The following is a 27322-nucleotide window of genomic DNA, read 5'->3' on the forward strand; positions in this document are numbered from 1 at the left end:
TTTTGATATTGTTATACATCTTTAATTTCTTAAAATGTATAGCTGTTGTCTTTCCCTCTTCTTGATTAAGTTAAGTGCTGCTTAGATTCTGTGTTTTATTTTTTATGTTTTTTGATTCTGTGAGTTTTAATATCCAAATACAATAAAGAACAAAGATGGATTTTAGTCATTTTTTTTTTCCTTTCTACAAATTTTTATGTCTAAATGGTGTCGTTCTCCAGTCTGGACTGGTTGCTCTGTATTCTGGAGTAATCAATTGTTCCTGGCATTTCTTAAATGGTCTTTATTATTCAGTGAATTCCCTTTGAAAGTATAAACATAAGTCCTTGTTGTATGGCCTTAGAAATTGATGGCTGCTGTTCTCAAAGGATGGTGGACTTGGGATGATTGAAAGTGCAGGGCAAAGAGCTGAACTAAAACAATGGAATCAAGAGAAGATGGTACTAGAGACAAAGAGAGAAGAGGACAGCAATTGTGAAATAATCTGAAGTAGGGATTGGGGATTTAAAGCCTGCTTAGACTTGATTAATAGACGCTGTAAAAATGAAATGCTGAGCCAAGGGGAAAAAATGCACTTGAAAGTCCCTTGAAAATGTGTTAATGCCTGTACTTAGCAAGCATTTTTTTTTAATATGGAGTATAAAACCTTGCATGAAAATATAGATTTTTTCCCCCACATTGTCGTGTGTGTGTGTGTGTTTAAAGTGGTTATTTTGGGATAAAATCAAGTTTCTATTAAACAAAAAAGAAAAATAAAAAAATCTATACTGATACTGTATTGGCCTTAAGGTGTATCTTTGCTAAGTGAAGATCAAGATAAAATGTAAAAATAAAACAACATGTTTAAAAATGTTATTCATAAACTAAAGGTATTTATTTTAAAGCTAGAAACAGCGATGGCAGTTTGTACCTAAAGGAATGGGAGATTTTGCAAACAATGTTCAAGAGACTGCCATGTTGACATCTTGTATCTGAACCATTTTCCAACAAAACATGTCAAGAAAATTAAAAAGCATTCTTCTTAAAAAAAGAAAGCAATTTGTGAGAAACAATTTTATTTTTAAGGGCAAACTGAGGACCTACAAAATAACTTAAGTAAACATTAAAATGCTGAAACATTTTTATTACTGATAAAGCTGATTTATAACTGCTTCTGGTATGTTTACTACATGTGAGCAGGATCTGACAAAGACGCCTGAATCAGTTTAAAGGTGAGCATTTAAGAATGGGCACTAGGCTGAAGGGTCAGGAGCTTCCACTACTATAAACCATCACCTTGACTATAATCAAGTAAATCACTTTTTTTTTTCATAAGTGTAAATCACTTTTTTAATATGAGGAGTCAGTGAAGGGTAAAGAGATGAACTAGAACTTTTCTTTGTTGGTTGGATGTTTAGTTCAGTAAATGAATTTAATGAATACTCTTGTCTTATGAGTACTAGAATGGAAACTTCTCCTCCCTGGTTTTATGAGTTACCTATTAGTAAGTTCCCTTGTCAACACACACACACACACACACACACAATTGGCTAGATAATTTTCCAATTAACAATATCACAGTCTCTAACCTAGCTATTCTCAGCTGGGTTGCTTGTGTGCCCCAACCCCCGAACACCTGACAATGAATAGAGATAGTTTTGATTGTCATTACTTGGGGTGACGGGTGCCACTGGCGTCTCCTGGATAGAGGTCAGTGCTCCTTCTAAAAATCCTACAAGGCACAGGAGATCCTCTCACAAAAAAAACTTATTCAGTCTAAAATTTGAATAATGTTCGTGGTGAGAGACTCTGCAACCATTTTAACTAACTTAATCTCCCTAGTTTCTCAGTGTTTCAGAATTATTCCTTTTTCTACTTCTATACCCCAAGAAATTGCCAAGGAGCTTGGGAATTTCCATGAATCAGGAGTGTAGTGGAAGGAGACTCCTATGTGAATATTCAGTCTTGTGCTAGCTTGTAGTTCCTTGCTTGCCTTCAGGACAGTCCTTTGCCATTTGCATTTAAGGTCAGTCACCCAATTATGACCGCCACCTCCTGTAGATTGTGGGACTGGTAAAATTTTGATCAGGCTGGTTCTCCCGGACTACCAGGGTCCCCAAACCCTCCCGTTTTTACTGTCCACTCAAGTTTTGCTCATGCTGTTAGGCCTCCTGTCAGTCTTGGCAACATCATGTATCCAGCTCATCATTGGAGTCCTGTGATGGTTCATTTTATGTGTCAACTTGTCTGGGCCACCGTGTCCAGATATCTCGTCAAACATTATTCTACATGTTTCCATAAAGATTTTTTTTTTAAGATTTTATTCATTTATTTGACAGAGAAGTTGCAAGTATGCAGAGAGGCAGACAGAGGGGAAGGGGGGAGCAAGCTCCCTGCTGAACGGAGAGCCTGATGTGGGGCTTGATCCCAGGACCCTGAGATCATGACCCAAGTGGAAGGCAGAGGCTTAACCCACTGAGCCACCCAGGCGTCCTCTGTGAAAATATAATTTTGGATGAGATTAACTTTTAGATTACTGACTTTAAAAAGCAGATTTCCTTCTGTGATATGGGTGGGCCTCATCCAATCAGTTAAGGCTCTAGGAGAACAGAGTCTAACTTTCCCCAAGGAAGTAGAAATATTCCAGTGGACTGCCTTTGGAATGAAATTGTCATTCTTCACTGATTCTCCAGCCAGCTAGTGTACCCTGCAGATTTTGGATTTAACAAGTCTCCATAGTTGTGCGAGATAATTCCTTAAAAGGCTGCCTATATAGTGCAGTTGGTTGGGTGTCTGCCTTTGGTTCATGTTATGATGCCAGGGTCCTGGGATCAAGTCCTATGATAGGATCCCTGCTCTGCGGGGAGCCTGCTTCTCCTTCTTCTTCTGCTGCTCCCCATGCTTGTGCTCTCTCTCTGTCAAATAAATAAAATTAAAAGAGAAAGAAAGAAACCTCTTTGTGTATCTCTGAGTGCGTGTATGTGTGTGTGTGTGCACGCACGCGTGTGCACATTTATGTACAGATAGATATAGAAACACATACGCGCGCTCACAAACACACACACACACACACACACACGTTGTTTCTGTGGAAAATTCTTACTAATAAAGGTCTGTTTCATCTTGGTACAGTGGCCCTGTGGCTTTTATCTTGAGCAATTCCTGTGCTCTCCCACAGAAGCCCGTGGAAACTTCTGGACCTCTCTAAGGCTTCCATTTCTTTGTTGATCTTCTGCATAGTTGTTCTGTCTATTATTGAAACAAGGTATTGGTCTTCAACTGTTATTGTTGAATTGGCTATCTCTCCCTTCAGTTTTTTCAGTTTTTGTTTTGTGTATTTGGGAGCTATGTTTTTAGGTAAATTTGTTTACAATCATTATATCTTTTTAATGACTGACTTTTTAACCATTATAAAATGTCCCTTGTTGTCTCTAGTAACTTTTTTTTTTCTTAAAGTCTGTTTTGTCTAATGATAGTATAGCCACCTGAGATCTGTTTTGGTTACTTCTTCCAAGGCATACATATTTTTTTACATTTATCCTGTAAATATCTTTGAACCCAAGTTTTTCACTTTAAGGCAGCACCTATTTGGGTCCTATTTAAACTATTCTGGCAATCTCTTTAATGTAATTATTGATGTGATAGAATTGACATCTATTATTTTGCTTTTTCCCCCTATATGTCTATATTTTTGTTTTTCTGTTTCTGTCTTTCATTTTAAATATTTTTCTAGTATATCATTTTATAGCTCTTGTTTCTTTTTCTGTTATTAATTTTTTTTCTTAGTGGTTATGCTGAGGATTAAAATTAGCATCTCACCTAAAACAATCTAGTTCATAGAAATACTAACTTAACTGAATAGTATATGGAAAGTTTTTTTCTTTCTTCTTTTTTTTTTAAAGATTTTATTTATTCATTTGACAGAGAGAGAGAGACAGTGAGAGAGGGAACACAAATTGGGGAAGCAGGAGAGAGAGAAGCAGGCCCCCATGGAGCAGGGAGCCACATGTGGGGCTTGGTGCAGGACTTGATCCCAGGACCCCAGGACCACGGCCCAAGCTGAAGGCAGACACCCAACAACTGAACCAGACAGGCGACCCCTAGAAACTTTTTTTCCAGTATATCCATTACCTCCTGTCTTTTGTGCTGCTATTGTCATACAAATTGCATTCTTTATGCCATTGTTTTTCATCATATAGGATAAGAAGAGAGTTACAAGAAATGCATATGTCTTTTATATTTTTGTTTACTAGGGTTCTTTATTTTTGTGTGTGTGTAGATTTCAGGTGAATGTCTAGTTTTCTCTCATTTCAGGTTGAAGGCTTTGCTTTAATGTTTTTTGTAGGGCAGATATGCTAGCAACAAATTCCCTTGGTTTTTGCTTATCTGGGAATGTATTAATTTCTCCTTAATTTTAAAGGATTGTTTTGCAAGACATAGAATTCTTGGTTGACCACTAGCAATTTGAATATGTTATTCCACTGAAAAATACAGAAGACTTTATGGATTTGCATATCATCCTTATATAGAGGCCATGGTATTCTTCTCTACATTTTCCCAATTTTAGTATATGTGCTAGTAAAGCAAGGACTTTGGATCCCTCCATACTACAGTAGAAATGAGGAAAATTCAGAAGAAGCAACCTCTGTCCTTCTCAATATAACTCCTGCCTTTGCTGTTTTTCCCCCTATTTCATTGAACACGCTGCATTCATGGAATATAGCACCTCTTCTAAAAAACATTTTTTTTTTTCCCCATCCATTGATCTAAGGGATAAGTTCCACTATTTAGGGCCTCTGAGTGTTTTCTAACTGGCTCTGCTCAAACTCTTTTGATTTCAGTTGTCTTCTTCCTCACATACTGTAGTAACATTCCTTCCACATAGTTAATACAGATCTCACTTGACAAGTAATTTTCATTTATGGAAAGGAGACATATGCCTTTTATTTGAAGGAAGGCATTATAATATTTATTTCATAGCACACTTAACTAAACCTTGGTGACTAGTTCTCACTTATAGCCATTCTATTCACAAATGTCATTAGCATTAAGGAGAGCATGTGATACAATGAGCACTGGGTATTACATACAACTGATGAATAACTGAACTCTATCTCTGAAACTAATAATACACTATATGTTAATTAATTGAATTTAAATAAAAAGAACACAAATGTCATTAGCATTTAATGCCAAAATTACCATACAATCTCTCCCCAATGTTAATTGTATCTTATTACATAGTCCAATACTTTATTATTTAAAAAGAACGGGGGTTGGCTCCGTTGGTTAGGCCGCTGCCTTTGGCCCAGGTCCTGATCCCAGGGTCCTGGGATCAAGTCCTGCGTCGGGATCCTTGTTCGGCGGGGAGTCTGCTTCTCTCTATGCCTCTGCCTGCCTTTCTGCCTACTTGTATTCTCTCTCTCTCTGACAAATACATAAATAAAATCTTAAAAAAAAAAAAAAAAAAAAGAACAGGGGTGCCTGGGTGGCTCAGTTGGTTAAGCGTCTTGCCTTTGGCTCAGGTCATAATCCCAGGATCCTGGGATGGAGTTCCACATCTGGCTCTGTGCTCAGTTGGGGAGCCGGCTTCTCCCTCTCCCTCTGCCTTCTGCTCCCCCTGCTTGTGAGCTCTCCCTCTGTGTCAAATAAATACATAAAATCTTGAAAAAAAAATCAAAAAATAAAAAGTAACAATTCTGTGGATACATGATTAGATGATAGCAAGAGGATAAGTTTCCTGCAATTAGCCATCACATGGTTTTAGTCCTATACAGTGTTGGGATTATCTTTCTATTTATGTATGCATACTGTCTATGAAGTATCCATTCATCTATCCTTCCATCTAGCAGTCTAGCCAGCCAACCATGTATTAGTCAATCTTTATAATACATTTATAACATGTCTTTTTCCTCACAGGAATTCAATATTAGCATGTGGTAGCTGTGTAATAAATAAATATGTGTTAAATACGTAAGAGGAGTGAAAAAATAGTAGAAAGCGGTGGCATTATTAAATGTCGGACTGGATAATTCCTCTTCTTTAGGAGATGATCCTGTGCAATGTTGGAGCCTTAGCAGCAGGATCCCTGACCTCCCAATGGATGCCTGTATTACCTTCCCAGTTGCGACAACCACAGAACATCTCCAGACATTGTGAAATATCCTATAGAGGGAAAATCCCTCCCTCCCTCATCTGGTTGAGAATTACTGGTAGAAAAGCATCCCCCCCACTTTTTTTTAATCATAATACACATATTCATAAAAATTACTGTTTAACAGTGACTACGGATGGGGCTAATTATTTGATGAATTAATTAATGTATTTACATCGGTGTTTTCCAGGTCTTCACTCATTCACTCATTGATTGATCTACTCATATCATTCAGTAATCATTTATTATATACCTATTATGTGCCAGGTACTTTACTGGTTTACGGGTTACATTATAGAAATATAAGTCCCTGTGGGGCATATCAATTTTGGAAGTAACCAGAGGGGTTAGAGGAGTTCAAATAACTAAACAAAATATATCACTAATAAGTGTGTGGTTGATAATCACACATGCAGTTGTAGGGGAATGACTGGGGTTACACTGCATTAGTGGACTAGCAAGGACTCTGAGGTGCCATTTCATGTGAGCACTGAGTAGTAAGAGGACATCAAAGCAAAGAAGTGAATGAATTATTTATTCATGTTGACTTATTTTTTATGGCAAACAGACTTTATTATGAATGTAGTATAAAGAGATGAGCATTTTTTGGCATATTGATGTACTTATCTACCGTCTGTATGTGATCAACACTGAAGTGTTTGTGTAGAAATCATTAGGAATTGTTCCAAACTAATTGCAAAGTCCAGCAATTTTTTTTTTAGATTTTATTTATTTATTTATTTATTTATTTGACAGAGAGAGTGAGATCACAAGTAGGCAGAGAGGCAGGCAGAGAGAGAGAGAGAGAGAGAGGGAAGCAGGCTCCCTGCTGAGCAGAGAGCCCAATGCGGGACTCGATCCCAGGACCCTGAGATCATGACCTGAGCCGAAGGCAGCGGCTTAACGCACTGACCCAGGTACCCCCAAAGTCCAGCAAATTTTTTAATGAGAGTATATAGTTCTATCAATGTAATGTTTTCATTGCTTTAAGGATACCATGACAAGCGGACCATAAAAACCAAATGTGAGATATGCAGGCCTTTAAATATCCCATGTGTCAAGAACTGGGAGTTATTAAGAGAACACAACAAATATTATTTCTGCCTTCACAACTTGTCACTGAGGAGATGGGCATGACCATAAAAAGCTACTCGAAGGAAAATCCTTACCTGAAATCAATATTTAAAAGAAAGAAGGGAAGTGATTTTTATCTTAAGAATATCTCCTCTTAGGTGCCTGGGTGGCTCAGTGGGTTAAGCCTCTGCCTTCGGCTCAGGTCATGATCTCAGAGTCCTGGGATCGAGGCCTGCATTGGGCTCTCTGTTCAGTGGGGAGCCAGCTTCCGCCTCTCTCTTTGCCTGCCTCTCTGCCTACTTGTGATCTTTCTCTCTCTCTCTCTGTCAAATAAATAAATAAATACATAAAATATTTATTTATTTATTTATTTATTTATTTATTTTAAAGATTTTATGTATTTATTTATTTATTTGACAGAGAGAGATCACAAGTAGGCAGAGATGTAGGCAGAGAGAGAGGAGGAAGCATGCGGGACTCGATCCCAGGACTCTGGGATCATGACCTCAGCCGAAGTCAGAGGCTTTAACCCACTGAGCCACCCAGGCGCACCATAAAATATTTTTTTTTAAAATGTCTCCTCTTAGGGCACCTAGGTGGCTCAGTCGGTTAAGTGTGCAACTCTCGGTTTCAACTGAGATCGTGATCTCATGGGTTTTGGGATCAAGCCCCACTTTGGGCTCCATGCTCAGCGCAAAGTATGATTAAGATTCTCTCCCTGTGTGCCTCCGCCTGCCCCCACTTACATGTGCAGACATGTGAGTGGGGGCAGAGAGAGAGACTCACTTGCTCACTCTCTCAAATAAATTAAAACAAAACAAAACAATGTTTCCTCTCTCTGACTTCAGTAGATTCAAAGACATTACTCAGACCTTTCTAATTTTTCTATAAATTTGAATTAGATTGAGACTCCCATTTTAAGGTGGGCATAACAATGGATAAGCTGAATTGTAATATGGATAATTATATGCATTTGTGGTAAAAAAAAAAACCCTGTAAACTTCTGAGTATGTAGATTCATTTATAATTTCATTGGTAGTAGATAATGAAATTAAATGTAAAATACTACAGGACCTAAGCTGTCGTTCTTTGACCAATCACAACAATACAGTTTGCTTTTTATGCTCATGAATGTTTAGTGTATACATAAAAATCCTGAGGAAACCATTTGGCATATACTTGGATTTTAAAAGCAGATTTACCTACTGGAAGTAAAAGTCTGTTTATAAGGATGATTGAAGAATTAATTAGAATAAGGGTTTCATTATCAGGTCTTCACCTTTTATGCTAGATTCTGGATCAAGTCAAACCTGCAGCTGTATGTCACAATGTTGTTGAAAGGCAGAATTCTATAAAAGGAAAGAGATAAATTACAAAATAAGGTAGTTCTCATTTGATGAGAACTCACAGCTGTGTGAGTTGGGCATTTCAGTGAACTTTGAAGAAGCCCACTATCTTCTCTACAAACATCATTGGCCTTTAAAAAGTAGTGTCACCAGAGAAACCAAAGTAGATTTTTATACTGTTGTTAAGTAATCGAGTACAAAGTTCAGTACAGTGAGATGACTGCAGGGAGCCAGACTGGGTGATGATTTCCATTCTTTCCTTAATACTCCTTTCTAACATAGTTGAAATCTCAAAGGTCCAACTGTACTCTGGAATACAAGCCTGACTGCCCCACAGCGATGTAATCTTGGACAGATTACCTATACTCTACCTCAGTTTACTCAGCTGTAAAATGTGGATAATAAGCCTCGTCTTCTAAACGTTGTTGTGAGGATTAAATGCAATATTATATGTAACATACATAGAACATAACCATTGCTTGATGAATTAACTGATTCAGTTATCATCAATTGTTATGATTAGCAATTATTATCAGCAATGCCTATTTCCTCCAAAAGTAGCTTAAAAACAATTACAACAACAAACCCCCCAGGGTTTTCCCATAGCTTCTGTGGTCGCTGCTAATTATGAACAAATTATAACTCTGCCTTGGTGTTTGAGGTAGGAAAGGAAAACAGTTGCCGTGGGGCGCCTGGGTGGCTCAGTCGTTAAGCGTTAAGCCTCTGCCTTCAGTTCAGGTCATGATCCCAGGGTCCTGGGATCCAACCCCACATCGTTCTCCCTGCTCTGTGGGAAGCCAGCTTGTCCCTCTCCCAATCCCCCTGCTTGTGTTCCCTCTCTCTCTCTCTGTCAAATAAATAAATGGAATATTAAAAAACAAAAACAGAAAAATAGTTGCCGTGAGAGGGGAGCCGTGTTTCCAGTCTTGTGATGCTATCGTTCAGCTTTCCCCAGTATGGTTGTTTCTGGTAGTTTTTTCTTCCCACTTTTATAATGGAATGTAATTAGAATAAACAACAAAGCTTATAGTGGAAATAATTTATAGAATTCATCACCCCCTTTTTTGTAATTCTGGTTCCAGCTTAGATATTTCCATCTAAGCGAGGCCTTCCTGAATCCCCTTTCTGAGATAGCCACGCACACCCAGTGCTGGACTATAGCACCCAGTTGGTCTCCTGCTTGGCAGTTAACACAATTGTTTTTTTTTTTTTTTTAATTTATCTTTCCTTTTTCCCCATCATTGAAATGTAAATTTTAATAGGTCAGTGATGAAGTCTATCTTGTTCCTCACTCTGGTCCTGGACACATATAGACGCTCAGTGTATAGTAGGTGTTGATGATCTTTTTTTTCCTTCAAACCATAATTCTCCCCTGGCAGATTTACATTTTGGATTATCTTCTCATGTTCTCTTGTATATACTGGTGCAAGCTACTAAAGACAGATGTTGTGGTAGTAATTTGTTGTAATGGGGATGTGCTTCAGGAAAGATGAAGGAGCCATCTCTTGGTGATCTTAGAATCAATCCTAAAATTTCATCTACAGAGATTCTAATTGCCAGTCTTTGATTTGATATAATTAACCCTTTAGATTATGTTTATAATACACGGAACTAACTGGATTTAATAAGAATCTTTATTGGTGTCTTTTAGCTGGCTTTTTTTCCCCCCAAACTTGGATTCTGACTTAATTATCTCCTCCTCAGTATACAGAACAAAACAAACTAAATTAAGGTGCTCAAGTACATACATTTAACACAATTTATGTATTTTCCAGCAGAAAGTTGGTAACTACTTCAAGATTTAACCTTCATTTTCCATTAGATGGTGATGGTTTATCTAGTATCTCCTTTCCCTAAGTCTAATCATCATGTTTGATTCTTGGGAATTTTTGGTGTCAAACATATGTAGAATTTACATACACAATTTATATGTATACATACATATCAGTTTACTTACACACGTATATCGTTTACGATACAGCCATAAGGTAATTAGCAATTGGTTACAGTTTGCTGCTAATGAGGTCAAGAGTACAGATATACTGTTCCTTAGAGGCTGTTTTTTTGGCTCAGTTCCATTTCTACAGATTTTACCCTGACCCCTGGGCTGCTGGTTCATAAATGCTGTCTGTCACTGGAGGAGGCCATGTAGGGGTGTGAGTGGTTCCCTGACAGCCCCGCACCTCTACTGGTGAAGATTCTCAGCATTTTCCTGACAAATGGCATGCGTGTGGTGTGTTATCTTCCTATTCTCTTTATGTCAGGCTTTGTCCACAGGGATGGACATTAAAAGTTTTTTAAATCAACAGGACCAAGAACATCATCTTTATAGAGAGAAAACGCTTATTATTCAGCATATCTTGAGACAAGCTTGACTGTGAAACCGAGAAGTATTTAGTAATTGTGTTTCCTATATTCCATCCCTTTGAAAGACTTTAATCAATATCTCTTCCATCAGAAAACAGATCAAATGACGCAATGAAGTGTGATCTAGGGGAAAATGTGTGAATTAGAAACCTAGAATTCAAGAAAAAAAAAAAAACCCAAACCAAACAAACATAAATAATGTTATTTAATCTTTGATTTTTTTTGCTTAATCTTTTATTAAGGTAAAAGGTTTTATTCTGAAACTCAGAAATATGAGAGATGTTACAAAATCTAACTAAAAACAAAAACATTTACAGCTGATTCTCCTTATTCATGGTAGTTATATTCTGTAATGTTGTCATAAATACTGAATGAATGCTGAAGCTTGGCTCAAAAGGGAAATACAGGGTTAGGTTTCTGTTAGCTTCTGGTTACAAGATTCCGTCAGCTGATCTGTTCATAAGCTTGTTTTAAGTGTGTTTTTGTTTAATGACACCTTATTTAATACATATTGTTTTATTGACTAACATTGGACTCAGGACCAACAACAGTATAACTCCTTCCCGAATGAAACTTACTACAACTGTTTTCTCCACAAGACATATTACAGCCTTCTGGCACTTAGAACACAAGGCAGTGTTTCAGCGATTCACTTTTAAACAGCAAGCTATTTTAAATAGCAAAGTTACCAGTGAAAGACATAAAAATGAGAAAAACAAAATAGACTGTGAAGAAAACACTCATAGGCAGTATGAGAATTGAAAGAAGAAGGTGGATGATCACCGTGTCTAACTTCAGCTGAAACAGGTGTGTTAGGCAACTCAAAATTCCCTTGATCTCTACATGTTTGTATATGACCTTAAAAGTGCCTTGAGTACTGATGTGGGGGGAACAAGTCAACTTCAGCAACTAGGTAAATTTATACATATGGTGCTTGCAAATAATGCGGACCAGCTGTATATGCATTTTAGGTTAGAAAAAAGACTAGTTGCTCTTAGTCACTTAATGAATCAGTTAAACACCTTGGTTTAAGTATATCCTTTCTTCTCTTGATTTCTTACTGGCTTATTTTGGTGTCAAATTCTAATTAGTTATTCCTAACTAATACAGTTTGGGAAGGAGCCATGTCTTCCTCACTTTCTGCTTCCAGCCCCTGGCCTATTCCTGGAGTATAGTAGGCATTCAATTAAATCTTTTCAGGGATTGTACATACCCCTTCCCTCATTTGTAAGAGGAGTTTTGTGGAATCATTGTGAACATCAAATGCCATTAAAATGAGTACAGCTGTAAGCACACACAAAAATGTTAACTATGATGATAGTTGTAATTATTTTTAATAACACTAATTCTCATTTGTGTTAATTTATAAATGATATTATATGGTTTCATGCATTAATATAGGGCCTTTTGTTAAAGGAAGATTGCCTGTTTAATACATGTTTGAAATATAATAATAAACTAGTGGCTCCCTTAAGGCAAGGACAAGACAAAAGATTTGTTAACAAAGGAAACTGTTAACTTTGCAGTTAACAAAGAAGGACTTTTGAATATTTTGATCCCCCGGACATATACACTGTAATCTTATAGCCGTATCAGACACATCAGCCTGATTCTGTTTCCTTATTTTTATAGATATATTTACCTGCATTTTTCATTTTTGTGCTCAGTTGCAAAAGAAATTGGGAAAATACCTATACAGTTTTCCTCATGTTGCTTTTGGTCTTGTTTTTTATTCTTTGTTCCTCACAGAGAATTAAATATCCAGCACTGGGAAGGAGCCCTACCATGCCGGCCATACACTTGGTTTTCTTGTAACAGCGGTTTAGGACCAGCAGTATAAACTTACAGTATAAATAATTTGGTTCATACAAGCAGTCATGGAAGAAAAACATTCTGAACATAGATAAATGCAATTACCAATATATAATTATTCTTCAAATAGGAGATTTTTAAAGGACCTTTTTCTTCTTCTTTGAAAGGTTGACTGATCTGTATTTGCACTGACTGCCTTAGAAGTGTTCAGTCTGTGCTTTTTCAAAATGATTGTCAGCGAGCATAATGAGCCTTGGACCCATCCGGTAGCTTTGCTAACACATGTCTGCAGAAGGATTTTTAACATCCTGCTGACTGTGCTGGTCCTGTCGAGCCTCGCAGCAGGAAAATTGTCTTTCGCAGCTCAGCTTATGAATATAACCTTCGCATGTTTGGAAATACTTCTTCTGAGGCAGGATTTATACTTATGCCTTGAGTCCAAGTGCTTATTTTGGCATCAGTGTTAAACAGGAGAAGGAAGAGCTGAGAGTGGCTCACCTTGTACTTTTCATTATGTTAAAACTATCTGTTATCAGTGTCTCCTCCTCCGGTGTACCAAGCTCTGGAAATGATGAAGGTGTTCCTTATAAGTTCACATGCCAGATATGCTGACTCTGTATTTTAAGTACCGTAAACATATCTAAGTGGCAGACATATCATTTTCATTAAAAATGCGTAAGTCAGTGTGCCTGGGTGGCTCAGTGGGTTAAGCCTCTGCCTTCGGCTCAGGTCATGATCTCAGGGTCCTGGGATCGAGTTCCGCATCGGGCTCTGCTCTGCACGGAGCCTGCTTCCTCCTCTCTCTCTCTCTCTCTCTCTCTCTCTCTTGCCTGCCTCTCTGCCTACTTGTGATCTCTGTCTGTCAAATAAATAAATAAAATCTTAAAAAAAAATAAAAATGCATAAGTCAGGACCATAAAGGTTGTGTTGTTACTCCAAATAGGGCAGCTGTTGCTTGAAGGGGGTTCTCATCTTTTAGGCACTGAGGGGCTATCTATGGTTAGTGTATATATTTAATCACAAAGTTTTCCTTGCCACTACCATACACTTATTTAATTTGCTATTTTACTTACGGAAATCAAGAGTCAGCTTGTATAGGCATTCAGTATATCCTTTTAAAATAGTTATTTTCTAATAATAAAAGTATTATATTAGAAACACTGTCTATAGCACCACAGTGGAAATTAATATAGCCAACATAATTAGTTAGTTTGATTCCTCATGCCCCAAGAGGTAAATCTTGTTAGGGGGAAGAATTGCTGTTCTTACCTAAATGAAGTACCAGTGCTTTTTAATGATTATTATCAACCTGATTTATGGGCTTGTGGTGAGACCAAGTGTTTATTGATTAAGTTTGGATATAAATATATAGATAGAGCACAGCACTTTAGGTTAGTTTAGAAAGTAAATATTGTATTTCCTTTAAGTAATGAACAATTATGCAGTTACTAAAGTTTAAAAATGCTGAGGTAGAAGTTATAAAAGAAAACTTGCTTAGCTGGGAAAGAAGTAGATTGGATTCTCAACCAGCTGGATACTTCCCTGTTTTTTTGAAAAAAATAAGTGATTATGTAAAACAAAACAAAATAAAACAAGGCCAATACATAAATATAGAATATATATTCAGGAATCAAAGATCAAGCTATGTTCTAATGTTTGTTGAGATGCTGGTGAATATCCTGCATCTTTCATCCCTATGTTCCTGTCAAAGATTCCAAGTGATGATTCTGGGACACTGACTTGAAGACGTCATTGAATACATTTGTGTGTGTTACATTGTGCTTCCTACTGCTATTATGTGGAAAGGCTATAAAAGATTTTTAATAATAAAGGTTAGAATCAAGCAAGTTATTTTTGAGTCTTAACTAGAAAAATAAATTAATCAGAACTCATATTACTCATGTAATATTTAATTGCATGTGCTTAGAAAAAAAAACAAACTAGGGTTACATTTTGGGTGATATTTGAAAAACAGTGACCACATACAAAAGACAATTTGTTGTTGAAAATGGCACATTTTCATTCTTCTTTATGGCTGGATTTTTTATGGTGTGTGTGTGCACATGCACGTGTGTATCACAATTTCTTTTTTTTTTAATCGATGTGGGACTCTATCCCAGAACCCTGAGATCATGACATGAGCCGAAGGCAGAGGCTTAACCCACTGAGCCACCCAGGCGCCCCTCACAATTTCTTTATTCGTTTGTTCATTGATATATGCTTGGGTTGTTTCTGTATCTTGGCTATTGTAAATAATACTGTAGTGAACATGGGGGTGCATATATTCTTCTTTTTCTAAAAATGTGGTTATTACATTACCCAAAGTATACCACAGTGAAAACTAATGTAGTCAACATAATTAATAAGTTGGATTCACCACATCCCAGGATGGAATGTATTTTACTTTCAGAAGTGAAGTTAACTAGAATTCAGCTTTCAGACTACTCACTGTGAAAATGCATGATAATATATGCCTAATTGGCATAAAATTACAGGTCATTAATTTATTCCTCTTTATTGGTTTAATAAACATTTATGGAATGCTTGCTGTGTGCCAGACACTGTCATGCCATTCTAAGATATTTTAGATTACTGTTATTGTAATTATACTTACTAAAATGATAATTTATAGACAGAACTTTGGCTTTTTTCCTCCTTCTTCCTTCCTGTCCTTGCTGCCTCCTTCTTCCCTCCTTCCTTTTCTCTCCCTCCCTTTTTGTTTCCTTCTTCTTTCTTTTCTTTCTTTCTTTCTTTCTTCTGTGCTTACCATAAATATGATTCCACCAGTTCATTTTTGTTTATAAGACACAATTTGCGCTCCAATCCCCATTCTATGTCTAACAGAGTGTAGAGACAAAGCTGAACTTCATGTATTTGGGGAGGGGCTGTTAGAATAAGAAGGAGCTAAAGGTCCATGCAGAATTACTTTCCTTACATAAACAATTACCGTAACAAAAAGGTTAGGGTAGAAGTCAAAGAGCAAACAGCATTTAATTTGTGAGAGTTTCTAGTGCTCCAAAAGGACAGAAGGAGCAGCTGCTTAAACATTATTTGCCCTTTGACTAATGGGCAAAGGCACTGAATGGGACTTACAGGGGTAATACTTAAACAAAAGTAATACCACCAACCACCACTACCACTACCACCAAAAAACATATGAAAAAGTTGCTTGAAATTATAATAAGAAAGAGATCATGGATGCAGAATTATCCATTATTGTGTTCTTTGAATGTGTGGATGTGGAAAAATAATTTTCTGTCTACTCTTCAGGTTCTCGACTGAAAAACCTTGTAGTAAAACCAGATTAACAGGAGAAAAAAACAAACATGAGCTTCATAACATGACCTTCTGTATATGTGGGAGATACCCAGGAAAGTTGAGTAACTCTCCAAAATCATCCAAGTCATCACGTTAAGTACCATCTTTCCTTTAAAGCAAAACAAGAGTTGGGGAAAAGGGGAGGCCTAATATGGAAGGTTACCAGGAAAAGCACAATAAACAAATGTTAGGTTGTTACATAGATTTAAGTTGTTGCCTTCTTATTGAGAAGAGCTTCTAGATTTAGAGTCTTCCCCCCACCCTTTCCTGGTGCAGTCAGGAAGACACCCTTACAAATGGAGATTTCCCTTGTAAATGTAAATGTCTTTTACAAAAGGATAACTCCAAGTTTCTCATATGCCTTCTGTTTCTTAAAGATAATAAGCCTATAATAATCCTTTTGCCACTGAGGCGTATTTTAGCTGACAAATTCTACTTCTCTTCAAAAGTAACTCTTTTTTTTTTTTTCCTTCTGTTCTGAATCATCCACTTCTACCAGGGTCTCTAAATAAAATTGTAAAGGGAAATCTTAGGCCTATTCTAAAACAATGAAAAATAAATTATCTGCCTTTGGGTATGCAATTTGAATTGGAAGTATTATAATGTCAATGAAGGACAATTTGCTAAGCAAATGAAAAAGGCTGATAAAGCAAAGCAATGACTGTCTTTTCTTTTGTAGTTTCTTTACTATTAGCTATTTGCCGCTTACCAAATGTCAGGCCACTTATCTGGTGAAGAAGTACGCTCTGTTCCACTGATCCCAGGCTTATGTTTTAAAAAATCATTGTAAATGGTTTATAAAATCATCACTAACTCTTAATTCTCTCTCATTTGATATGAGTTTAGAAGATAGAGCCCTCCTCCTTCCTGGGGGAGGGGGTGGGAATGAGTTTCATAACACAACTCTCTCCAAGGGAATACTCTTCTAATTTACATTCAGCATTTCATTTTTTAATTTTTTAAAAATCTTTGATGTGGTAAGGAGTTTCACCTTTCCCTGGTGAAATGCTGCATTTTATGTCGTGTACTATTTGGAATAGTTTCTTGTTGTCTCAGCTGAAACTTCTATTTTTAACACCGCATTATGCACTTAATTTCTTAATTGACAAATATTTACTTGGTTTTTCTCCAAATTGGAAAATACTCCTGGCCTTTCACTGGGTTAAGATCTGTACTCAAATATATAGATTTTTTTTTTTTTTTTAATAGTAGGGAGGAGGGATTTCCATAGTTATCAGTGAGAACTCTCCATTGGCACCCTCCCATTTCCTGGGTGTATGACCTTGCTCATGTTGCTTAACATTTCCTGGGCTTCTGTGGCCTTTTTTGGTGATTACTATGGACTTCTTCCAGTTTTAAATTCTAAATATTCTTTTAAAAAAAAATTTTTTTTTTAAGATTTTATTTATTTATTTGACAGAGAGAGAGATCACAAGTAGGCAGAGAGGCAGGCAGAGAGAGAGGAGGAAGCAGGCTCCCTGCGGAGCAGAGAGCCCAATGCAGGGCTCGATCCCAGGACCCTGATATCATGACCTGAGCCGAAGGCAGCGGCTTAATCCACTGAGCCACCCAGGCGCCCCTCAAATATATAGATTTTTGTATCTTTTATAGATACTGCAAGTGACAAAAAACCTAACTCAAGCTACTTAATACCAAATATAAAATTCATTGCATCATATATGAAAACCATGTGAAAATATGGGTGGACACGGCCTTAGAAATACCTGGTACTAGGACTCAAATCTCATACCCATCTCTGCTTCTCTTTGTGTGAAGAGCACACAAAGAGGGTGTGTGTAAGAGTACCTGACTCCAGAGATCCCAAACAGACAAGCTCAGCTGTGCAGCACTGACAGAATCAAAAAGCAGAGAGACAAGTGATGGAGAAGCAAGAAAGGGATTATTTCAGTGAGGCCAACACTAGGAAGATAGTTGGACTAATGTCTCAAAGGCTGTCTTCAAAGTGCTGAAAGTACCTATAGGTTCATATAAGGAAAATGTGGGCCGATGGTCAGTGGATACTGCAGCTGGGTGGTGATGGTCAGGTCAATCATTTTTTTTTAAGACTTTATTTATTTATTTGGCAGAGAGACAGATCACAAGTAGGCAGAGAGGCAGGCAGAGAGAAGGGGGCAGGCAGCTCCCCACTGAGTAGAGAGCCCGATGCGGGGCTAGATCCCAGGACCTTGAGATCATGACCTGAGCTGAAGGCAGAGGCTTAACCCACTGAGCCTCCCAGGTGCCCCAGGTCAATCATTTTCTTGGAGTCAATCATGCAGTCTTTATTGCTTGAGGGGGTAGTTTGGGTTCCCATCATGGGATGATTTTTTCCTCTGGTCTTTTGCCAGAGTTAAACAATAAGCAGGAAAGGAGAACTTAGAAATATACAGACTAAAAAACAAACAAACAAACATACAACTGAAGTCAAAATGGAGGTGGTTGAAGTCCTCTTTGATTTGTATACATTTCTTTCCTTTTTTCCTTTTCTCTTTTCTTCTCTCTTCTTTTCTCATTTACTTCTCCAAGAGTTTAGAGCCGAGGTCTCTGGCAATTTCTGACTCATGCTTTCATAGATTCATGACAACAAAGGAAAGGAGAGTTTAGAAATTCTATTTCACTGCCCCCATCTGGGTCACAGGTTCATCTCTTGTACCTGTCACAGTGACCTGGAAAGGTTAGAGGTTCTAAGTGCCCTACCTTAGACCGTGAGCCCACACCTGGGACAAAATCTGTGGGAAACTATTTTAAAAAATGAGAAGAGGAGGGAGGCAGACGTATAAAAGCTGCCTATCCTACCAAGAACAGAATACCATAAGGGGGATAGTACAGGCTTAAATTAGAGCAGAGCAGTTAGACCAATGTATATGAGGTTATTTTTTTTTGTTATTGTTGTTTTTGGGGTTTTTTTTTTGGTGGTGGTTTAGGTTTCTTGAAATATATATGCATATAATTACAACAGTGGGGTTGATAGTGAATTCAGGGGAATAGGTTGAAATGATGGGAAGTGTGGAGAAGAAGGAATGTGCATTAAAGAAGAGTTAGAAGAAATGTGGGAGATCTTGAAATTAATATGTGAGTAGGACATAGATTGGAAATGTTTCAAGTGAAAGGACTATAACAGAGTCCCACTTAGAGGATGGAGAAATAAATATGAAGTAGAGAATCAGAAATAATGAGAGAACAGGATCAAAGAGTACATAGGTACAAGAATAGAGGAAGAGAAGGGATCAGAAAAGTGTAATTTTGTGGTGAGAAAATTAAAGTGATGTTATCATTCTTTTAAAAATATTGTTAACTTTGCATTTGTTCTTTTTGGCCAAGGAAACCATTTTGGCTTTATATGGAAGCATATTGTAATTTGAGTATTGTGAGTAAAATTAATTTTATATTTAAAAGTACCTTTCAATGTGGTATGAACAAACATAATAATTCTAAAAAAATAGTGCTATTTTCAGTCCACGGAAGGTAGAACGTCGTATATTTTAAAACCATAGGATACTTCAAACATTGTGGAGAGAGAACAAAGCTGTCTCCAATAATGCATGAATGATCTGTATTATGGAAGTACTTGTTCTGATAGAACACTTCAAATACCATTTGGCTGTCAGTTCTCCTCGGTTTGCTTTGTATCCCATGGAGATGATCTGATCTTAAGCTTTTGTTAGCTTCAAAGAGAGCTCCATTCTTGCCTCATCTCTGCGGGACTGAAGAAACAGACCCTTGGTTAACAACAGGAACCAAAATTGATTTTAATATTGTGAATTCTTTACTCTGATGCAGGAAATGTTATCTGGGCCATCTCTGTGGTCTAGTGATTATAGGGTTGGATTAGAGTTCAAAATGCAAATCGACTCTGTAGATCTGGTATCACTCTAAGGTCCAGAGGTAGAGTGTATTAGGTGGTCCTCTTGATAATTCATCTGTGATTATGTTAATAAACCTCCTGAATGGACTTGTTACTTCCATCTCAGTGTATACAGTCAGTCTTCACCATTTTCAGTGGTTATAATTCTGGAAAGGGAGACTATATCAATAACATAATTACCAATATATAATTCTGGAAAGGTACAACGTATGAATGTTCATCAGACATATCCAATGAGCTCTCACTCAGAATTTCAGCCCACTATGTTAAGTAGACATAAAAATGTGTTCTTTCAGGAGATACTTATTAGAGGCCAAGATAATACAATGTATCAAATTATTACAGGCTCCTATGAATTACGGATCTGACCAAATATCTAGCTTTACTAAAATTTTAATCATGAGGCACAGGATGCCCTGTATAAAACTGGTCTCAATGCATGGAGGTCAAGAACTTCCTGTTTTCCTGTGCCTTATGATTACCTAAGGGAGAAGTCCTGGAATTCCAGTGAATGAAGCTTCCAGTTTCTACTTGCTGCATCAGAGCATGTGCTGGGCCTACTTTTACAGAGGAGATCTGCAAGTGATGTGTGACATTTTCGTTATTTGCACAAATGGAGTACAAATTATAAAAATCTCAATTTATATTCAGATAATTGCATAGCTTTTTCCAAAACATCGTGCCCCATAAGCCATAGATTCCAGGTTTGTTTGCCATAGGCAAAGTTAGACAGTCAACATTTCATAGATGAGGGCTCTTCCTTTATTGCCATTACCTTACATTACAGGAGGGTTGGTCCCTCTGTAAGGGGGATAGAATGAATGACAGATCGGTAAGGAGGACAGAATGAATAACAGATCGGCCATGTAACTGTATTTTTCTACATCCCTTCTTGGTCTTGGCAGATACAGAGATGAGTAAAACACCCCTTGCCCTCAAATATTTTTATAGTCTAAGAAGAGAAGCACAAAACCAATGCCACAGTTAATGATTCTGAAACCCTGAACTTGGTACATGCATAAGTCTCTCAGTAGATGGTAATATATTTTAAAAAATAGTATTATCTAGGCAATTGTGAAGCTTTAGCATGGTTTAATATTATGAAAAAGGTAAAATCTTAGTCGATAATGTAATTGATACAAGTTTCAAGTTTATCCATTCTGCTGACATTTACCAAACAATTTCTCATGTGCCAGATGCCCTATGAGGATAAAAAGAGAACATTGCTGGGTCCTGTGAGCTTTGGGTCTTGGAGGAGACACAGCCAGATAAACAAATGATACACTATGGCATTATGTTAAGTGAAATAAGTCAGACAGGGAAAGACAAATATTGTTCCAACTTACATGTGTATATTCTCTTGTATGTGGAACCTAAAAAAGCTTGAACTCAAAGATACAATAGAATGGTGGTTACCAGGGGTTGGGAATGAAGGCAGTTGGGAGATGTTGGTCAAGTGTTCCAAATTTGGAAAAAACAAACAGTATAACCGTAGCCCAGTGATACTGGAAAGCTTTTTAAGAAAATAAAGCTAGGTTGAAACCTGAAACATAAAGTTGTCTAAGCGAGAAGTGAAGAGTGCTCTCCATTGAAGGAAAGCATGTGGCAAGAAATCGTAAGGAGTTTGAGAGCAGTTATAAGCAAGGGGAAGAGAGTGAGAGAATGTGTGCAGGGGCGAGACCATTTAGACTTTGTGGAACATAGAAGGCTTTTGATCTGTATCCTAAAATAATGAAATGATGTCAGGGATGAAAAATTGCACTTTCCCTTTAAGGCCCTTCTAGCTGGACTAAGGATCAAAATTGACATGAGACAGATTAATGGGGCAAAGTCCAGTTTAATTTTGCATGTATTAGGAATCCATGCAAATGTGGAAATTCTGAACAAAATCGGGCAAAATGAGGTATATACATCATTCTGAACTAAGGAGAAGGGGTAGGGGTTTGAGACCTCAAAGGGAATGAATGCAATCCTAATCCTAAAAAAGATGAAAAAGAGGGGCGCCTGGGTGGCTCAGCGGGTTAAAGCCTCTGCCTTCGGCTCAGGTCATGATCCCAGGGTCCTGGGATCGAGCCCCGCATCGGGCTCTCTGCTTGGCTGGGAGCCTGCTTCCTCCTCTCTCTCTCTCTCTGCCTGTCTTTCTGCCTACTTGCCTACTTGTAATCTCTATCTGTCAAATAAATAAATCTTTAAAAAAAAAATGAAAAAGAGTAGATATTTGGGGAAAGAATGTTTGTGGGCCACTCAGAAACAATGGGACAGAGAGGACTTGGATCAAATAGGCCTTGCTTCCCTGTCTACCACACCAAGTTCATGTCATAATGTACTTATCTATGGTGACAGCTCTCTTCTTGGAGCAGGTTCTCTATCTAAATTATTTTTAGGTAGTTGAGGGGTGAGGTAAAGAGCTTTTTCTGAATCTGCTGGGTTTTGATTGCTTTTTAGCTTTAAATAATCTTCATTCCAAAGTGGCCCTTCTTAGGGTGGCCTGCCCTTAGTCCTTACAATGCCACTCAAGGTTTTCATTTTTAAAAGATTATTAACTTAGATCCTTTCTACCTGTGTTAACCTTAAAATAAAACCGCCAGCCATTTTACCAGCAAAAGACGGGCTTATTCAGGCACAGCAGAGAATGACCCTCCAAGACAACCAAGATAACGGCAAAACCACAGTCTGAGGAAAAGAGGAGAGGAAGGATCTTTTTACAGGAAATGAGGAGCTAGGGAGGCTGTTCTGACCAAAAAGTCCATTGGAGTAAACCGAGAGTTAGAAGTATAGCGTTTTTCATAGGCTAAGTCATGACTGCCTCTCATTGGCTGGGCTGTTGCCAGGGGAGGAGGAAGCCTGCCTTCCTCCTGCTGAGATAGGAAAGTACACAAGGTCTGCTTCTTCCTATTGGGTGGGCCGCTGACAAAAAGAGATAGGACATGAGCGTTTCCCCTGCCAAACCTCTTGATTCCATTCTAGTACGGCTTCCCTTTATTATCGCACCCGGACAATACAGCCCAAATAGGAAGTACTGAGGAACCAGATCACAAACGTGGGATTCATCATCTTCCCAGCGGATCTGTATTAGGAATGGGTGGAGCCTCATGAAGCTGTCTGACAGTTTTTTTCTTCGTGCACAAATACGCAAGACTTGCTTAGTCTGTAGACCACTTTTTTTGGTATCACGTAGTGCCTCAGATGGCAGATGACCCATCTCTGGAGAAACTAGATTGTTCCAGCCTAATTAAAAACAAACAAACAAACAAAAAACATGGAGAATGCAAAAAAAAAAAAAACAACCACTATTTTTCTGGCTAGAGAGAATTCATAGCCAACCTCTTACTGGCAATTCTAACCCGATAAACAAACAGAAGTGACTTGTCAGAGCCCACGTTTATCTTCCGAGTACCATTATCCTCCACTGGGTGACTCAGCACTTAACAGAGGTGATTTTTGATTGCTCAGGGAAGGGATTCTTCTGCAATTATATAGCACTTCGCGGAGACTCAGCATTGTCTAGTTAAAAGTGTAAGGAGCAAAATGCAGAAATCTCGCTGAGAAAATCACTTCTAAAGAAATGCTTCATTGCCATATAATAGTTGTCATTGTTGTGCTTTTACTTTGTGGAAATTGCATTCCTGCCTGGAGCTCTTCTTCCAAAAAAATGTCCCTTTGGGTGACTGGATGGCAGTTTTTTATTTACTAATTATTCTGAAATAAATTACGCTGTAATTATACCTGATCATGGGTACATTTTACTTCCTTTTGACTCTGTTAGCTGTACTGAATTCAGATTGCGTGACAAACCACAATATTTATGAAAACAAACTGTTTCTACAACTGTCATTTATTAATGATATGTTAGTGGCAAAGAATGATAGTTTGAGTTTTCTCATTCAAGGGAAAGAACTCTAGAACAAGGTAGAAGTACTAAGTGGCTAAAAAGTCACTTTTAGTTCACATGAAGCTTGATCCAAACACATAACTCCTTTTTTGTCACTGTCATTTGTTAGTGACTCAGGATGTATCAATGAATATAGTATTGTCTTTGGAACTGCAAAATATAATGTGAAAGAAAATTGTTCTAGCGTGTTCTTTGTACTCAAGGACCAAAAAAACAAAACAAAACAAAGCAAAAAACAAAAAATAAAACAGAAGTCACTTGAATAAATGTAAAGATCAAATTGGCTTTATGTAATAATTCATGAATCAGGCAGCATCTCATCTATAGAGCAAATAGAAAGGAGCTCCAAGGGACACCTGGGTGGCTCAGTCGGTTAAGCTGCTGCCTTCAGCCCAGGTCATGATCCCAGCCAGGGTCCTGAGATGGAGTCCCACATCGGGCTCCTTGCCCAGCAGGGAGCCTTCTTCTCTCTCTGCCTCTGCCTGCCTCTCTGCCTGCTTGTGCTCTCTCTCTCTGACAAATAAATAAAATCTAAAAAAAAAAGGGGGGGGTGCTCCAAAATGCTATAAAAAATGGGACACTTGGGATGCTTGGGTGGCTCAGTTGGTTGGGGGTCTGCCTTTAGCTAGGGTTGTGATCTCAGGGTTCTGGGATGGAGTAAGGGCTCATGTGTCAGGCTCCTTGCTCAGCGGGGAGCCTGCTTCTCCCTCTGCTTGTGCTCTCTCTCACTCTCTCTGATAAATAAATAAAATCTTTAAAAAAAAAGGGGAGGGGAGACTTAGAGGCAGAAGAGTGTAGGAAAAGGAAAAAGTGGATTTACCTCATCCATGTGGGATAGAATGTCTGTCAGTCCTCTTTCCCTACTACTACTGCTGACCAGGAAATTCCAAATTAACTGCTTTAAGATTACAGTCCTGGGAGAGGTGTTGAAACGGCGGTTTCCTTAGGTATTTCAGTCTTGTTTTATTGATGTGAGACTTATAACAAGTGGCTCCATTTTGGGCCTTTAAAAAGATACAGTAAGTGAATTAATGGTAAAATGTTGATGAACTTAAGACCATTCATAACGCTGGAAATGCTCTCTATGCTAATAGTAAATTTATAGCCAGATAAGTTTGAAATCTGTCACAGTTTTCCTTCAATTATTATTTTTCTCAACTGATATTAGAATAATAACTTCTGACTTTCCCAGGAAGAGCCCCATGATCCTTACAAATTAGTTCAGTGAATATCACTTTATAACTTGCCTTTTTTACTTAATAGAATATCATAGATATATGATAGCATTCATGTAACAATCAATGAATTATATACAGTATTATGTCTCATATATATTTGTATAGAAAAGTTTCTAAAGTGGTATTCAGGAGTGGGGAGGAAGGGGGGAAATGTGTAATCTTTAATTATTGTTATTAATTAACAAGTTAATTATATTTAGTGTTTTATATAGTAATATGTTTCATTATTTTCTTTTGGACTTTTCCAGAGATATATTTTTATTGTAAAATAAATAAAAACTAATTTAAGATGGTACGTGATAAAAAGTTAGTACAATTTTTAAAAAATAAGTATTGGAATCAAAAGTCATAAGATTATTTTATACTGTTAACATACGAATTTAAGTAAACTGTATAATTTTACCCCAGAAAATTGTATCTAACTGGTTATCATACAAACAAAAGAAGGCAATTAGTTCAGTATGACATATAAATCTGATACTGCTTTCTTATTCTTATTTTTTTTAAAGATTTTATTTATTTATGTGACAGAGAGAGAGATCACAGGTAGGCAGAGAGGCGGGCAGAAAGAGGAAGGGAAGCAGGCTCCCTGCTGAGCAGAGAGCCCCAATGTGGGGCTTGATCCCAGGACCCTGAGATCATGACCTGAGCTGAAAGCAGAGACTTATCCCACGGAGCCACCCGGGTGCCCCTTCTTATTCTTATTTCTTATTTGTGGAAAACCAGTACAAGATAACAGTTCAGGGATCTAGGTCATTGGCCCAGGATTCCGCATTAATTCATCTCATAAATGTACAAAGGATGATCAATCAACTTTGTCATCTCTAATGCCATCATCAGAGTGATGATGAGCTAAAGGGAAGTATAAGCTATTTATAAATTTCTCTTTACTACTTAGAAATATTACTTTGGATTTTATGGGGCACCTGGGTGGCTCAGTGGGTTAGGGCCTCTGCCTTCAGCTTGGGTCATGATCCTGGGTCCTGGGATCGAGTCCCACATAGGGCTCTCTGCTCAACAGGGAACCTGCTTACCCTCTCTCTCTCTGCCTGCCTCTCCGCCTACTTGTGATCTCTGTCAAATAAATAAATAAAATCTTAAAAAAAAAATCCAGGGAAGGAACTACTTACTTAAAAAAAAATAGGATTCCTTTTTAGGACTTGTATAGTGGCAAGCTTAAATTTTCTAACATACCTAGGAGTTCATGCATCTATTACACTAATTTTAACAAAACTGCTTATGCCTTTTTTATGAATTTGAGTAAAGATATACTACCTGGACAACAACTAGACCATGATTATGCATAAATGGTATTTCTTTAATGTGCCCTGTATCTCATTGATGACAGCTGATTTCCTTCATTATGTTCCACCTGTGAGGTTTGAATTGATAAGAGAGATTTTTTTGAACGCCAATTTCAAGGGGAGAAAAAGTCTAAAGTTTAGTATATGGCTTTTAACATTTTTTTTTAAGATTTTGTTTATTTATTTGACAGACAGAGATCACAAGTAGGCAGAGAGGCAGGCAGAAAGAGGAAGGGAAGCAGGCTCCCTGCTGAGCAGAGAGCCCCAACGTGGGGCTTGATCCCAGGACCCTGAGATCATGACCTGAGCTGAAGGTAGAGGCTTTAACCCACTGAGCCACCCAGGTGCCCCTGCTTTTAACATTTTTAACTGATAAATTGCTTTGGACGTTGCCTCAGAGAATGGAAAAGAAAATGTGGTGATAAAACAGAAGAACAGAAAAAAATAGTAAATGGTTGTAAAATAGTATAAGGATAGAAAATAAAAAATAAGATACCCCAAGCTATGAACTAGTTATCTTCATCATATAGCCTTGTCCTCCCTGAAGGAATGTATCAGCTTCTTCGGTTCATGTGTTTAATATTCACTAGAAGTTGTTGATGATGGTGGCCTTCTTAGTCACAAATGATCCTTAACTGTCTTTGGCAGTTAAAGAAAAATAAAACCATACTCAAGTACCATCAAGTATCAGTTGTTGGCTTGTTCTTTAAAGCCTGAAAAATGACCTTACATTTTTGTTTTGTTTTTTGAGAGAGCGAGAGAGAGCTTTCATGTAAGCGTGCCTGTATGGAATTGGGGTTGGGGCAGGCAGAGGGAGAGGGAGAGAAAGAATTCCCTGAGCTAAGTGTGGAGCCCATCATTGGGCTCAATCTCACCCCCCCCCCCACCCCGAGATCATGATCTGAGCTGAAGTCAAGAGTCAGACACTTAATGACTAAGCTGCCAGGCTCCCCAGTGACATTAAGTTTAAGGT

The 27322-nt window shown here is 37.8% G+C and overlaps 1 protein-coding gene and 1 non-coding gene across 11 annotated transcripts in view; one reads left to right on the forward strand and one right to left on the reverse strand.

Moving 5' to 3' along the window:
- The window catches only part of CHL1 (cell adhesion molecule L1 like), a 216662-nt gene that overhangs the window by 82147 nt on the left and 107193 nt on the right, over positions 1-27322 (forward strand). The gene's annotated exons all lie outside the window — the stretch shown is intronic.
- On the reverse strand, positions 4464-4566 carry LOC123933286. The gene has a single exon (XR_006816538.1). It is a non-coding gene; the product is annotated as a U6 spliceosomal RNA (small nuclear RNA).

The sequence above is a fragment of the Meles meles genome, chromosome 20, assembly GCF_922984935.1.
Source record: "Meles meles chromosome 20, mMelMel3.1 paternal haplotype, whole genome shotgun sequence".
NCBI lineage: Eukaryota > Metazoa > Chordata > Mammalia > Carnivora > Mustelidae > Meles > Meles meles.